Genomic DNA, 8,846 nt, shown 5'->3' on the forward strand with positions numbered 1-8,846 from the left:
GTCCACGAGACACCTTTATGCGTTGAAGTGGAACCTCTTCGTCATTGGTGTTCTTCTCGCGGAGAAGACCCCCGGAGATGTTCGATCAGTGTCGTGCTTTCCTCCTGCAAGAAGGGTTGGAGCGCAGGCTGTCGCCCTCCACCCTTAAGGTTTACGTCGCGGCCATTGCCGCTTCTCATGAAGCAGTGGAAGGTAAGTCCTTAGGGAAGCACGACCTGGTCATCAGGTTCCTGAGGGGAGCGAGGAGGCTGCATCCGCCTCGTCCTCCCCTCGTACCCTCTTGGGACCTCTCGGTAGTTTAAGTGTTCTGCAGAGGCATCCCTTTGAGCCTTTGCAATCGGTAGAGTTAAAGTTCTGTCCATGAAGACAGCACTCCTGGTTGCATTGGCCTCCATCAAGAGGGTGGGGGACCTGCACGCATTCTCCGTTGACGAAGCGTGCCTGGAGTTCGGGCCGGCTTACTCTCACGTGATCCTGAGACCCCGGCCTGGATATGTGCCCAAGGTTCCCACCACTCCCTTCCGGGACCAGGTGGTGAACCTGCAAGCGCTGCCCCCGGAGGAGGCAGACCCAGCCTTGGCACTGCTCTGTCCGGTACGTGCTCTCCGCACCTATGTCGACAGAACGCAGTGTTTCAGGACCTCAGACCAGCTCTTTGTCTGTTATGGAGGGAGCCAGAAGGGAAGGGCTCTCTCAAAGCAACGGCTGTCCCACTGGATTGTGGATGCCATTGCTTTGTCTTACCAGCAGCAAGGCCTTCCGTGCCCCCTTGGTGTGACGGCCCATTCCACTCGGAGTGTGGCCTCCTCTTGGGCTTTAGCGCACGGCGCCTCGCTAACAGACATTGCAGAGCTGCAGGCTGGGCGACACCCAACACCTTCGCCAGATTCTATAATCTGCGAATTGAGCCGGTATCCTCTCACGTTCTCGTTTCGGCCAGTTCTGGATCCGCTCAGGTGTCTTCGCTTGCTCGCCACTCCACTCCCCGGACTGGATAAGTGCGATATTTCCTCAGTTCTTCCATTAAAGTCTTGAGTCCTCCAGCACCGACGATGCGGGCACCACTGCTGTGGCTCTGGATGCTGGCTAGGTGCCTCCATGCGTACGGTTCCCCCTTGGTAACCGTCTCATGTGTATTATCCACTATAAGCCTCTCGGAGCATGTGTCTTCCCTTGGCAAGCCATCTGCCACCCCTGGAGCTGAAATGAGTAGCCACCTGCGGTTGGTGCTCCAGTGATTCCATATGTGTTCCTATGTGGCCATATGTGTTACGTAAGTCCTCCCTTCGGTAGGCAGCTGGTAGCATGTCCCCTTCGGGATATGTTTCCCAGTGTACCTTGGTAATCCTGTGTCAAAGTCGGATCCCCAAAAAAAAAAAAAAAAAGAGGTAAGGCTCGGGGGTTCAGACTTTCGCAGGGCACTGGAAGACAGCTTGAAATTGGCGTGATGGCACAGACCCCCAATCTCCGTCACTTCTGACGTAACTCGAAGTGACTACGAAAGGGAACGTCTCGGTTACGTATGTAACCCTCGTTCCCTGAGTAGGGAACGGAGACGTTACGTCTCCCTGCCACTTCTGCTGTATCGCTGGGTAGATGCCGAGTTCAGTCTTGGCTCCTCAGCGAAGACATACTGCGGTTGCGTTCACTTCCTCCTTTTATACTCACGGAGTAGGGCGGAGTACGCTATGCAAATTTCCGCAGCCCCAAGGCATTGCATGCCATTGGCTCGTGTTTAAATACTCGAAGAGGATTGGCTTTCTATGCGAAATCCCCCAATCTCCGTCACTTCTGACGTAACGTCTCCGTTCCCTACTCAGGGAACGAGGGTTACATACGTAACCGAGACGTTTTGTGGTTTGATTAACATTAATGGCATAGACAGCAGCAGGTCTTTATTGGCTGCTATCATTTTAAAACCTAACGTATGGATCCAATTTAATGATACACATCCATTTTCTTTCTCAACTCTTTACATTCACTTAAAGTTCCTGTAAAGTCAAAATTAAGTATGTGTTCTGAGTTTGTCACACCACAGAAAAATGTGTTATTAGCCACCCAGCCAAATTTGAATGATAAAAAAATCCGGCAAGTACATAAAATAAGCTATCAAAATTAGAATTTAAAATCGCACAAATGTGTAAATTGCCATGACAAAACGTGTAAAAGATAAACTTTTACTCAATGATGGTTAAACTTTGCAATTAATTCATGAATCACATGCATGCCGAAACGTGGGACCTGTCCGTCCCTCCTTGGAACCGTCCCTCCATGGCGCCCTCTGGCATCTCACTGAAGAGAATGTCGCAGCGCTTCAGCTTCACTGAAGAGAATGTCGCAGCGCTTCAGGTTCAGGGCACCGAGGTGTCATCAGCATCCCCGTGTAATCCTCCGAGGAGGTTTGTAGAACGGTCAGTTCAGTTGTTCCTGCTGGTTCGCCGCATCAGGGCGCCGAAATGATTGTTCAATCAAATCCAGAGGCCAGTCTCGAGAGACTGGTCCCCTTATCGGAATTTCTGGCAGCATGGAAACTTCTGCCAAATATTTCTATATTAGTCCTGCACATAATAAAAAAGACCTCCGTGAAGTTGGCACCCCATAAAACGAAATAATCTCCAAAACTATGCCAATGGTTTGTGCTGTATTTGTGCTGATTTGTGCCGTAAAAACGAACATTTGTGCTGGTTTGGAGTTTGAGATATTGATGATTATTTTTTTGGTTGTGTTACGTCACTCTCCACCCCATATCGTTCAAATCGCTCCAAACCAGTGTCATTCGTTTGTGCTCTGTTTGTGCTGGTTTGTGCCGTTAAAACAAACATTGTATCCATTTTCCTTTCGCAGATATAGCAAATTTAATTCGGGAGCTGTGACGTCATTCTCCACCCCATTTCTTCTGAATCGCACACAAAATGTGTCTTTCGTTTGTGCTTGGTTTGTGCTGATTTGTGCCGTTAAAATTAACATGGTATCTATATCCCCTCCTTTAGAAATATCAAATATAATTCGGGGCAGTGACGTCACTCTCCACCCCACCTCGTCTAAATCGCACCAAACCGGTGTCGTTTGTTTGTGCTCGATTTGTGCCGGTTTGTGCCATTGAAAGAAACATTGCAACTACGATCCCCTCTTAAACATATTTAAAAAAAAACAACTTTTTAAGCAGTTACATAACTCTCCACCCCATTTGTTCTAAATTGTTGCAAAACTGTGACGTTTGTTTGTGCTCAATTTGTGCCGGTTTGTGCCGTTACGATGAACATTATGTATTTTTCCCCTCCTTAGAAATAAAACATTGGATTCGGGACAGTGACGTCACTCTCCACCCCACCTCGTCTAAATCGCCCCAAAACGGTGCCTTTTGTTTGTGCTCGATTTGTGCTGTTTTGTGCCGTAGAAAGAACCATAATAAATTATACAATTCTTCAGACATCCCAAAATCTTTGGAGGAGTACTGATGAGTGACGTCACGAAAGCAAGCCGCGCTCTCCATCTCGTCTACAAACCTGTCTGGTGCGTTTGTGCTCGCACAGGGCCGCGGCTGCTGTCATTGTTCCTTTCTTCCTCTTTAGATACGGAAATGTTTTGGTCTAGATTTGTGCTAGATATTGACATTTGGTCTTTATAAAATCTCCAATGCACTATGAAATATTAATGTAGCCCAATACCCTGGCTCAAGCCTACGTGTGACTGATGCTGTAATTTTGTCCAATAAAAAAAATAAAAATTAATAAAAAAAGTTGTGTACTGTCTTAAGTTTTCTGAATACTAAAGGCTTCAGTTTACAGACATTTCATTACAGACACAAGTCTTTCTGCCCCCTTAAAAACATTTGTTTACCCTAAGCACTGCATGGGAAAACAAAACAGGAAAAGGCATCTGGCTGTGAAAAAGGTAAGCATGTGCTCTGAGATAAAATACTAAAAAAGTACTAAAATCATCAGTGCTGGTCAATAAAATTTACAGGATTTGAACAAATAAGAAATTGACAGACATGTCAAAGATGTAAAACCTTTTATTAATTTTGGGCCATCAGCTAAATGTATCATGTCCAAATGATCCTCCATTTGTCATATTAATAAGAGTAGACCTAGATTCTTATGTCATGCCATAAAATACATTAAGTTATTAGTTAAGATATGTACAGCAATGCACATTTCATGGCAAAAAGCTTGATGTTATGCAGAGGAAATTACAAAAAGCAATATACAAGTGGCATCTGTTCCATTTAATCCTCTGTGAAGTCATATAATTAACTTTACAAATGTGAACAGACTAAAATCTAACAAATTCACAGAAAAGATTGTCACCCATCCTGTACTGGCCAAGTTCAGTTATCAGCTACTTTTCATAACTGGAGAATGTGTTGTCTTTTCATGCTCTTTTGTAATGACTCAGTTGATTTAATTCACCAAAGGATTATAAGTAAATCTTTTTCTGAACTCATTGACTAGGTGATCCATGTGATTGGATTTAAAGAGTAACAGAAAACAATGACTTTGAGATGAGATTTTTACTGAAATATTGAAAATTCTGTATGTTCTTTAAAGCCACCGAATGATGGATTCTCTAGTTATAAAAAAAGTTGCAATATCCAAACACGACCAATATAGGATGGATGACAAGATGTTCTAAGGTAAATCTAATTGAATGACCTCAGAACAATTGGACTATATACATATAAATTGCATTGCCCATATGTTTTTATTTCTATATATTTATTTTATTTGTTCCTGTAATAATCTGTTCCTTTGCAGCACTGATGACTTTGATGATGTCATCACGTCCACAGGCTGGTTTCCTAGGCATCTGATCAAAACAGGAATTATGTTTAATGTAGTTTTTAATAAAGTAGTTGGGCCAAATTAACACAATTGTCTATAACAGCAGAGAACATGCCAGTGGACAATGAACCAGTTGTGCTTCAATGCATAATCCGTAATGTTGATGAAAGTCTCCATACTGGCAAAGCAAAACGGAAGTTATCAGGGGATCTGAGAACACGTGTCTCTAAAGAACTCTGGGAAGGCCGAAAACCAGCACATGTATGGCGAGCAGCTGAGGCTTACAAAATGATGGATGTTGGTGACCCAGAGCCTAGCCACCTGCCAAATCTGGCAACATTAAGAAAAGCCAAACAAGAGATGGGTGACAAAGAACTTGGAGACAAAGACCCAATCATGTCATTGCATCTACTAAAATACAGTGTACCCCACAACGGAAGCATTCATGACATAGGCCTTGACAGGTTTTTTTGCCATTATTGGACCCCATCTCAGATGCAAGTGTATCAAATGAAATCCAAGTACTCTGGCTCATTTGTGAGTTTTGATGCAACAGGTACAGTTGTGAAAAGACTGAGAAGACCCTGTGGCAATTCTGGACATGTCTTCCTGTATCAAGGAGTTTTGTGTTCACAGGGAGATCATATTCCAGTAGTGCAAATGCTATCAGAGAGCCACACCATCAATTCTATTGCCAACTGGCTCACGGAATGGCAACGAGCAGGTGCTGCTGTGCCCAAAGAGGCGGTCTGTGATTTCTCCTTGGCTTTGCTTGGAGCACTGGTTAAAGCCTTCACTCCTTACCCAGACCTGAAAACATACATCAATCAGTGCTTTGGAGTGCTGGCAAGGAAACCCGAAGACTCAAAGCTACCACCTTGCTTCATCAGAGTAGATGTTGCACACTGCATCAAGCTCATTAGCCGGTGGGAATGCCTAAGACAAAGAGGAAACAGAGTTAGAGAATTCTATCTACGAGCCATGGCACAACTTTTACAGTCTGATACACTGGAAGATGCAAGAGAGCTCATTCATTCCATTGCAGTTGTTGCCTTCAGTGAATCAGAAGGAAACGATGACAAAGGTTTACCTGTTGCCTCGGAAACATGCAAAGCACAATTAAAGAGACGATTTGCAGAGGGAGTCTTGCCATGTGTCACTGAAGATGATCATTCAACAGAGGTGACGGGAGTCGAGGAGACACTCCCCACAGATCTGAAAACATGGGTTACAGAAATCTGTGAAGAAAGTAAGATGATTGCCGCACATCATGGTGACAGAGACAATCTTCATTTCCTTCCAGAGCTTGTCCCAAATATGATAAGAATGGCATGCCTCTTTGGACAGCTGTGATGGTTCCACACTTCAAAAGCGTACACAACACAGCAAGCTCTGCAAATGTTGAGGCTGAATTTAAAAACATAAAACATGGCCTTTTCAAACATGAAAGCCTCCCCATCCGACTTGACCGTTTTGTCATACGCCACCTTGAGTTTCTTGAGGGAAACATGAGGATTTCATCTGCACCGGTGAAGACAGAGCACATTGAGACAAAGAATCAGAAGACAAAAAGTGCCCACAGTGAGCAGGACACAGAAGTTAGGCAACAATTAGTGGAGGAAGACCCTGTTGAAAACTGGAAAGGTCTCGGTGTTCCTCCAAAAAAGCGACTGTCCTACCTGACCCCTAGCTCTGAGTGGTTGCATGCAGACATAAACCTGAAAAGAAAAAATACAAGAATTCATGTCTTGAAAAATGGCAACTACCAGGCTAATAAGCCCATCATGGTAGACAAAATGCTTGTAAGTGTAAATAATACCTGTGCCTTTGATTCCTTTTGCCAGTGCCTTTGCTCGGCATTCTGTGACAGCGGATCATTCTGTCATTATCTCGACAAAGAGCACTCAAAATCTGAAATGATTGATTTGGTAAAGACCATAGTCACAAAAGGAGTTGGAAAAGATGCTTACGCAAAGAGGGCAAAAATGCTGTTGGATACATTTCAGTGTGTTCATCTAAAATCAGGTGTGAGGCAGGTCAATGCGGATTGCAATGTTGCTAACATAATTGAATCAACAATGAAGCAAATGCCAAGTGCAACACTTACAGCTGAGTGCTCTTCTCCATACTGCAGCCGAAATACCAAATCTTCAAGAACCATCTATCTCCTACCAGTCAATGTAGATATTCTACAAACTGGTGGACTGAAAAGCCTCCAAGCAGCACTGGATGATGGGCTACATCTCAACAGGTCCAAGTGTCTGAAGCCACTGAAATCACCCCAAGAGTGTCCAGATAGCTGGAAAATTAATGATGATCAATCAATGAAATTCCTCTGCAATGGCTCTGTCACACACAGATGCATACCTGGACAACTACTGTGCATTGAAACAAGTGATACTAACCATCCACTGTCTGAAATCCCTGTCGACATGGAGCTAGACAATCAGCGGTTCACTTTGCGAGGGGTTGTTGCATTCATTCCAGGACCAACCAGGAAATCTCTTGGACATTACGTGGCTTACTGTAGGAGAAACTCTTTTGCCTGGGAGAAATATGATGACCTGTGTGACCATGTAAAAACAGTCTCAGCAAAAACCAAAATACAACCCCATGTGATGTTGTTCACAAAGGAGGACTAAAACCATTGATTAATGGACAATTTCTTGGACTGGTCTCTGCAGAAATTAGTTCATAATCAATAAGAGAATGGTCTATATTGTTTTTCTATTTAATCTACATTATCTATATTCACATTATGCCTGTTTTAACAGTTCCATGATTTCTTGAACAGAAGTTATATATTTCTTTAGTAAATGTTCTGTTCTGTTATTTGTACCCAGATCTATTCATTTTAACACTTCTCTTGAAAACAGTTTTGTAGTTCTCTTATTTTATGGTTCATTAAAAAAATATTTGTAAATTCTTCACAGAAACCGCTCTGTTATTTTTACATTCATCTTTGCATTTAAAAGGAAACCAGTTTGGATATGTTGTCTGCTCAGCTGAGAGAGAATGAGAATGAGAAACTTTAACCAGGTGGTTTGCTGGTATTAAATGATTACTCTTCACCCACACAATGAATACAATCTCGTCTTTCTTTGTTTAGTGCGGTGAAATGACTGGGAAGATGTTAAACCAGCTAAGAACAGCAAACTAACAAGTAACAGTCCTCGATTAGTTGCTTTAAAAACATTTTAAACAAACAAAAACACTGCTCACATGTCTTTGGCTCACGTTCTCCTTCAGAGAATGATACAATTCTCTGATAATTTTATCATATTCAATATAGGCCGAGGCCTAGATATGGCCAAGATAATAGCCTACACGTATAAAACTAGCCTAAACTTCCATCTGATAAATTATGCTCGATTTGAATAAAAAAAACATAATAGGCTAACAAAGGAGATTATTATTACAAAGTGTTAAAAAAAAACTGACACACAACGTGCATTTTTAAGTGATTCGGGTCACTCAATCACATACCGTTTTTTTTTTATCTTGAGCTTGACGAAGTCTCCGTATCTAAAGAGGAAGAAAGGAACAATGACAGCAGCCGCGGCCCTGTGCGAGCACAAACGCACCAGACAGGTTTGTAGACGAGATGGAGAGCGCGGCTTGCTTTCGTGACGTCACTCATAAGTACTCCTCCAAAGATTTTGGGATGTCTGAAGAATTGTATAATTTATTATGGTTCTTTCTACGGCACAAAACAGCACAAATCGAGCACAAACAAAAGGCACCGTTTTGGGGCGATTTAGACGAGGTGGGGTGGAGAGTGACGTCACTGTCCCGAATCCAATGTTTTATTTCTAAGGAGGGGAAAAATACATAATGTTCATCGTAAGGGCACAAACCGGCACAAATTGAGCACAAACAAACGTCACAGTTTTGCAACGATTTAGAACAAATGGGGTGGAGAGTTATGTAACTGCTTAAAAAGTTGTTTTTTTTTAAATATGTTTAAGAGGGGATCGTAGTTGCAATGTTTCTTTCAATGGCACAAACCGGCACAAATCGAGCACAAACAAACGACACCGGTTTGGTGCGATTTAGACGAGG

At 43.0% G+C, this 8,846-nt stretch overlaps 2 long non-coding RNA genes across 2 annotated transcripts; both read right to left on the minus strand.

The window, feature by feature from the left end:
• Window positions 1-6,128: 6,128 nt before the first annotated feature.
• On the minus strand, window positions 6,129-6,998 carry LOC148977508 (uncharacterized). Its single transcript, XR_016169777.1, has 3 exons — window positions 6,892-6,998; window positions 6,604-6,695; window positions 6,129-6,502 (listed from the first exon to the last, which is right to left on the minus strand). It is a non-coding gene; the product is annotated as an uncharacterized LOC148977508 (long non-coding RNA).
• A 65-nt stretch (window positions 6,999-7,063) lies between these two features.
• LOC148977509 (uncharacterized) lies at window positions 7,064-8,427 on the minus strand. The gene is made up of 3 exons (XR_016169778.1): window positions 8,271-8,427; window positions 7,190-7,348; window positions 7,064-7,083 (listed from the first exon to the last, which is right to left on the minus strand). It is a non-coding gene; the product is annotated as an uncharacterized LOC148977509 (long non-coding RNA).
• Between the last annotated feature and the right edge of the window lie 419 nt (window positions 8,428-8,846).

This window comes from Pimephales promelas, chromosome 9 (assembly GCF_988280905.1).
Source record: "Pimephales promelas chromosome 9, fPimPro1.hap1.1, whole genome shotgun sequence".
NCBI classification, from domain to species: Eukaryota; Metazoa; Chordata; class Actinopteri; order Cypriniformes; family Leuciscidae; genus Pimephales; species Pimephales promelas.